Genomic DNA, 8,051 nt, shown 5'->3' with positions numbered 1-8,051 from the left:
TTAGTTGGGGACATTTTCCAGCGATATCGTATACTATTTGAACTGAACTGACGATGATATCACTGAATTCATTGATGAACTGCCTTTAACTGAAAATTGATTGTTACAATAATGCGTTACTTACACACTATTGTGCTGTTTAAATACTGTGCAGTTGCTTTGACACAATCTGTATTGTTACAAGCGCTATATAAATAAAGGTGACTCGACATGGGGACTCAAATTGCCAAATGGCTATAAACAAATAGATGTACAACTGGTGTTACAACCCGATTTCAAAGAGACTCGTTAACAATGACTACGTTTACATGGACACCAGTAATCTAATTAATGACCTTATTCTGAATAAGACAATAATATGATTAAGCTGTTTACATGAGTTGCTTTTAAAATATTCCTTTCATGTTCCCGTTTTACATGTTATAGTACATAGATCGATTAATGACACACATCATTAGGTCCACACGCGACGCTATCAGTTCATCTTCGTTATAGACTTTTAGATGTTTCGGTGGCTCTGGACATATGCAACAATTTTTTTAGAATGTGTGATTTAAAATTTGCCGTGGTCGCATTTGTGCGAGTGCATGCTGTGCTGCTCCAAATCGTCTGCTCCATACAGCGAGCGTTTCAGAGGCAGTCAGTTTTTAGGGAAAAAAAAAAAAACAAAAACAAAAAAAACCACGCAAGTCGAAAGCCAGTTGAGTTTTACTTTTTCTTTTTTTTCTTTTTTCTTTTTGAAAACCCTGTTATCTTTGCCGTTTACCTCACATTACGCTTTAGAGGCTTTCTTTTATTTATTTTTTATTGATTGCTCAGTGTTTGCGTGCCCTGTAATAAATTGTTTAGTCGGCATATAACACAGCATGTGATGGAGTCCATGCCTCGTCTTATTAGTTGTTGTTAATAAATGATATAAGCTGGTTTTATTTTATTGTTGTTATGCTGTTTAATTAAAAATAACAAATCCATCTTTTAAAAAATTGTTTTAATCTTAAAATTGATAGGTGTAGCCTATATATGTAAGCAAAACCAAGATCATGAATTCGATAGTAAAAGTGAAAAGCATACTAAGACATTCCAATAGCGGAAATCCCGTTCACAAAATTAAAATCACAAATAATAGGCCTACTAATGAAAAAGAACGGGTTAACTACGTTTCCATAAAACTATAAATTATGATAACAGACAAACCATTTATCAGCAATGAGCATTGATTAATCCCATGTTGTAGCAAAAAAATAAATAAATAAAAATGAAACCAAAGCATAAGCACGTGCGATCAACCCGTTACCCGTGTTTTCCCAAACTTCTACCCGTGAAAGTGCACTGGAAAGGCACTCAAACCCGTGAATTCCCACTCGTGAACTCGTACTAGATCGACGTACTCCCAGTTCTGAGGTGACATAGCCCGCGAAACAATAAAGCCTCTGGGGTGCGGTGTTTATGCAAGTGGCACACGGTGGAAAGATAGAGTGTAAGACAATATAACGTTGCAATCAAATTATTAATAATATAGCTAAAATTAAATACATGCTTGGCGTGACTTGCCTGGAACGCTACAAAGTCCTGAGTCGTGGTTTGAAGACGTGATTTACGAGCTCAAAAACCTGCCTGGAACGCAGCATTAGTGTGTATCCTGTCACAAAATGTGGCGAAAAGTCCTACACAAGGGGAATAGTCTGATTAAGGTGTGTACATGTCTTCCATAATGTGACTAAAATAGGAATACTCCACCTGTCTTAATTCGATTTGTGTTTACTCCGATTATGACTTTAGTCGGATTAAATTAATCAAAAATCTCAGTTTACATGGTTGCTTCTTAATCAGAGTATTGTCTTAATCGCGTTAAAATCGGAATATTGTTGTCCATGTAAACGTACTCAATGGGGTTAAGCAACATAAAACAGGACACGCTATTGGAGCAAAACAATCCTCCATTTATTTGGTATCAGAGTTCAGGTGCCCCGAAAATAAATGGCAACATAAGGAACATATTAACAACTTAACGAAAGTAACAAAGCAAATCGAATAAATCAAATAACACACAAACATAGATCAACAAACAGGCAGCGCAAAGAAAAGTTGCCGTGACTCCTCAGCGGATGGCTAGACAAGACGTGTACAGACCTCTTCATTCTCAAACCTTTTACAAGGTCGCAGTATACCACAAAGTGCACACGAGGCTGCTCATCAAGTACGAGCCATGCTCCCACGGAGCTCAGGGAGAACAGATCCACCACGCGCAGGGGAACAAAGAGCCACACCACCCCTAACCCCAACGCCACTTCCGCTTATAAACCGGCAGCTCTCCACCGAATTAGGCGTAGGGCGGAGTTATCCAAAGAAAAAGAGAAAATTATTAATTGAGGCACACACACACACACACAAAAACAAAACCATAAGTGCAGAACTCCGAAACAATATAAATAAATAAGCTTTACCGTAACAACTGGGGACACACACGGAAGTAAGAGTAACCCATGGCAAATTGGGAATGTGCAGAAAGCATATTGCATTACTAAAACTGGTAATATAAATTGCCTCATCTCCAAACTTCTTTTCACTTGTCAGGATAGAGATAGAGTAAAGGAAGGCACCAAAAAAATAAAAACTTTATTTTTCAAAAGTTCAAAATCAATTTAATAGCACAAGACACAGAACAAGTTGTTGCAAGACAGTTTTGTATTATAAAATGCATTGAGCAACTAGAACTTTAATGTTACCAAAACAAATCTTCTAAATGAGTTAAGAAATTAAACTGAGAAGTAAGCATAAAAATAGAAGCACAATTTTAAAATAAAAATACTGAGCAACTCCTTTCAGCTCAACCCCAGAAACATCAGAAGAGATTATAGACCTCGATTACACTTTAGTCAAAATGCTTTAGACTGGGAAGGGAAACACAGAGAGAGAAACAGAAACAGTCTATTTAGACTGCAAACGTACAAAAAGCACAGAACTGCAAATTACCCACTGGGATAGCAGTTGAACTAGCTCCTTCAGTTTGAGACAGGACTCCTCTTACAACCTTTATTTGTAATATTTTCAAACAAGTCATTGTAACATTTTTATTACTGAATCATGGACAATGCAGAAGACTTGAACCAAACAGACCACAAGATACCAGTGAAGTAGATGCATCAAGCAGAAGGAGTGTCCGAACACTCAATTTTCAATCTTTGATAAAGGAAATGAGAATCTGGCAACTGACTGACTGTTCATTGCACTGAAAACAGGATTTAACAAATGCACCCAAAAAAAAAAAAAAAAAAAAAAAAGGATAATTCAGTCACATCAACCACCAGTTCAACTCTACAACTCTTCAATTCTACAAATGAAGAATCAGAGAATGAAAAGCTCTTTACTTGACTGCATGTCACAAAACCATGCAGGATGTAGATTACTTGAACCGAACCATGGTTTCTTTCCAAAACTCCCACCAAAATGAGAGAATTGGTTTTCAGAGTTAGTAAGTGCTGAATTTGGGAAGAAAAGCAAAACTTAAAAAGTTATGTTTGGTAAGTAGTGTCATTACAAATCTGTACTCAAAGCATGAATTGGTTTGACAAAACGGCTTGTGTTGTGTATTTTCAGTCAAAAGAACCATGCTTTGACATCCCATTTCAAATAAAATCAAAGAGAAGTTAAATTTTTAAAAATCAAAAACACAGTCTTTCTGACATTTCACACAACACAACTTGAGCATGCAAGAGAATTGTATTGCAAGGACCCATCCAGCACATGGAGATTTTTTTTTTTTTTTTTACAAGAACTACTACTTCAGTACTTCACTAAACATGATACACTGGGGTCGGAAACAATGAACAATATTGTTCCAGTGAAGATCAAGTCAAAGAAGAGTGAAACTGTACATGCACTTAATTTCAATTTATTAGACGATTAAGGACTTCACACAATTGTGTGAAGTTAAAGTCATATCGGATAACCCAAACCACTTGGAGACAGACTACAAATCATCTGCTGAAGAAATAACTAAACTCCTTGACGCATTGGTTATGGTCATTTACACAGAAAATAGATGAATTCACCACATGGTACACCTCTGCTGGTCTACATGGACCAAGAAATATCTTGAGCTACTGCAGGAACACCAATTGTGGCAGAAATTGAAAGGTAATGTGGTACCTGGAGATATTGTTCATATAATCATAAATGTCACAGAATGTTAAACTAAAAGAACAGTTTAAATGAGAAAATATGACTCAAACATGTGAACAAGATAATAGTTATGCTTGCAGCACAGACCGTTACAGAGCAGAGTATTAAAGAATCAAGTAATGCAAGCAGTTTTCTGAACATTTAGAGTGATTTGTATACTAGTGTACATTGAATAATACACTCAAAATGTACACATCCCCTTAGCCAGTAATACCCTGATCCCTAAAACCAACTGTAGTCCCTTAAACAGGCCTTTAAAGGGGTCTCAGAAAGTAGAGACGAGCCAAAATGTTTTCACTTTGCAAAACTTCACACTCCGATGGTCAAAAACTCAACACAGCCCTCACAAACATAGCTTGCACATACACAGCTCAACTCATTAAAAGAAAGCTATATGCACAAATGGAGATAAAGCAAAGCAGACATTCAAGCATTAGACATTTTCCTGAAGAAAGCTCTAGACATCAAATGAGAAAAGAGCTTAATTAGGAATGAGACTTATCTAGGAGAGTGCTAAAGTTGTCAACAACAAAGACTAATTCAAAAAATTTGTGAACTGCAATCATGGAACAGGCCATCATAATATAGTATTTCAAGAAACAGTCCAGATCACCTAAAATGCATAGGTCATGTTAAGTTGTTAACTAGATAATTTTTGAAAATGTAAAATATTTCAGGGATTACTGAAGAACTGAGAATTAAACCTGCCGTTTGTGTCCTCTGGTTTCACTGACCAGGAGTTGACCAAAGTGTAGAGTGGGGCAACATCTGCAATAAAGCCTACATTAGGACTCTGGAATTGCCAGACAGCGGTGAATAGGAAGTGGGTCATTCTGGGTCTACATGATATGAATAAATCAAGGGTACAAAAAAATAAAAAATAAAATAAATAAAAGACCTGGTACTTACAGCATTTGTAGACTCTGCCTTCAATGGAGTCAGGTCTCTAAACCACCACCACAACACTTCTCTCAATAAAAATTAAAACCAAATCAATGGTTACCTAAAACTGTAAACAAAATAAATCTGGTACTTACCTACAGCCTTGCTTTGGTAGACTCAGCATTCAATGGAGTCAGGTCTCTAAACCACCACCACAAAAAAAAAAAAAAAAAAAATATATATAATAATAATAATAATAATAATAATAATAATAATAATAATGGCCCTTGCCATTTCATTTTCCAATAAAAAAAGCAGACTAGGCCATGACAACAGGTTCAGAGTTGGCTAGATGGATGTGAAATTTGTATTGTTTTTATATGCTTGTAATAGTTTGCCCTGTTTGCTTTTTCAAAGTGCTGTGATCTAAATGAAACACTGTAAATAGGTTGAGATCTTGAAGGATTAGTTATCCTGCAGCCCCCTCTTGTGGACAGCATTGGCAATATGAACCACATTAACACTGCAGAGTTTCCATTCTATATTGATCCTTGTTAGAGCAATAAATAAATGCATACATACAAGCCAACACAAATGAAAGTTTTTTTTTTTTTTATGGATTAACATTGAAGAGAAAAAGCAGAATGTGGCCGCTTTAATGTTGAAATCCAATATAATGATCCACTTCCGATTTATTTCTCAACAGTTTGTTCACATGAGATAAACAAGTGTTTTATATTATATTCGTCAAGCTATGATGTATTTTGAAATGATCTTGTCTGCGTTTATCCGAGAAGTGTTTTTAAATGAAGAAAAGCGAGGCTGAATGCATTCCGAAGCGCGTGCGAGCCGTCAGCTCACGTTCTCATGAAAACCGACGCAAGGCTTTAAGTTTTACATAAAGGCTTGCAAACACCTGCAATTTGGCTTTTGATATGTTCTCTCCAAGCCAACATAATAATAATAATAATAATAATAATAATAATAATAATAATAATAAGGTACTTACCTACAGCGTTGCATTGCTAGACCCTGCCTTCTATGGAGTCAGGTCTCTAAACCACCACCACACTTCTCTCAGTAAATGGTCTCTTGGTTCTATAAAATAAAAAAATAAAAACACATGGTTATGATCTAAAACATTGTGAAAAATAAATAAAATTAAATAAATATAATAAAATCTGGTACTCACCTACTGTCACAAGGAGGGTCAGAGACGTGCGGAACCATCTGCAGCATTTATTTGAAGACGTGGTCAAACAGACAGGGTCAAACACCAGCAAACCGTAACAACGAGGATAATCCAGAGAGTAGTCAAAACACAGGCAGAAGGTCGGGGCTGGCAGTGAGAATCAAACACACGGGAAAACAAACACGGGAAGAAACGCTCAGAATTATGACCATGAGGAACGATAAGACTTCGCCAGGTGGCTGTGTGTGTGAGAAGCTTAAATGCAGTCAGTGTGATGAGGTGCAGCTGTGAGCGGTAATCAATGCAGTGAGAAACAAGGAGCAGGTGAATGCAGTGATTAGTGCAGTGGCTTGTGGGGAATGAAGTCCATTGTGTAGTGTAAGAGTTAATGACGACAAGACGACCAATACGTGACACCTACAGCCTTGCGTTGCTAGACTAAGCCTTCAATGGAGTCAGGTCTCTAAACCACCACAAAAAAAAAATATATAATAATAATAATAATAATAATAATAATAATAATAATAATAATAATAATAATATTATAATATGGTACTTACCTACAGCCTTGCGTTGCTAGACTAAGCCTTCAATGGAGTCAGGTCTCTAAACCACCACAAAAAAAAATATATATATATATATATATATATAATAATAATAATAATAATAATAATAATCATCATCATCATCTGGTACTTACCTACAGCGTTGCTAGACCCTGCCTTCAAAAAGGAGTCAAGTCTCTGTACCACCACCACAAAAAGATTAAAAAAAAAAATAAAATAAAATAATAAAAATAATAATAAAAATAATAATAATAATAATAATAATAATAATAAGTGGTACTTACCTACAGCGTTGCGTTGGTAGACTCAGCCTTCAATGGAGTCAGGTCTCTAAACCACCACCACAACACTTCTCTGGACAAAATCTATGGTTGCAATTTAAAACTTTGTGGGGGTTGTTTCGGGGAAATAAAATAAATAAAAAGCTGAAAAAGTAAACTAACTTGCGTAACCTCAAGAACTAAACCAGAGCTACTCTGGTAAAAATTGTAAATATTGTAGGGGACACATGTTACCCTTTAGTTCAAAAGGGACACTTCTCTTCTGGTCAGTCCCTTTAGAATGTTCCCATGGCGTCATCAGTAGCTGACAGAAACAAAATGACAAGAACTCGCATTTAAAGAAAGCATATTCTGATGTTTCTTTGGAAATAAAATGTACAGCTATGAGTTCACATTAAGCTTTAGCAAAACAAGGCTTAGAATTATTTTGCATGAGCTACACTGTAGACAAGGCCAGCAAGTGGATCCTTGAGAGAACAGCACATCCAGCTCCATGTTGTCCAGCGTACCTAGAGAACAAAACACCAAATATTAGTAAATCGCATGATATTCAAAACTGTTGCACAGAAGAGTCCCCCGTACCCCCGGTGAAGTCACTTTGTCAGACGAAGCTTAAAATGATCAGAGTACAACTACAGACTTCTGAAAATAGTTTAGTTAGAAACGGTTTAAAAAACATGTCCAGAAGGTTGCAACCACTTGAAAGAGTGAGCAACATTTCATATTTGAAAGGCATTTGGTTCCGATGTTGATTTGCAGCCCAACAACTTTTGTACAACGACGACAAGTTTGGAATGACAATAGGGTGAATAGATTGGTCATCCAAAAATGAGAATTCAGACATTTAACCTTACTTTGAGCACATTGCTAAATAGACCTACAGCTGCTTACGGATACTTGTAGACCGAACAAGTTTGGGCTGATCTTAACATCGAATAACTGAACTTA

Source organism: Garra rufa, unplaced genomic scaffold (assembly GCF_049309525.1).
Source record: "Garra rufa unplaced genomic scaffold, GarRuf1.0 hap1_unplaced_002, whole genome shotgun sequence".
Classification (NCBI taxonomy): Eukaryota; Metazoa; Chordata; class Actinopteri; order Cypriniformes; family Cyprinidae; genus Garra; species Garra rufa.
The sequence above is the reverse complement of the archived record's forward strand: the minus strand, read 5'-3'. Positions refer to the sequence as shown.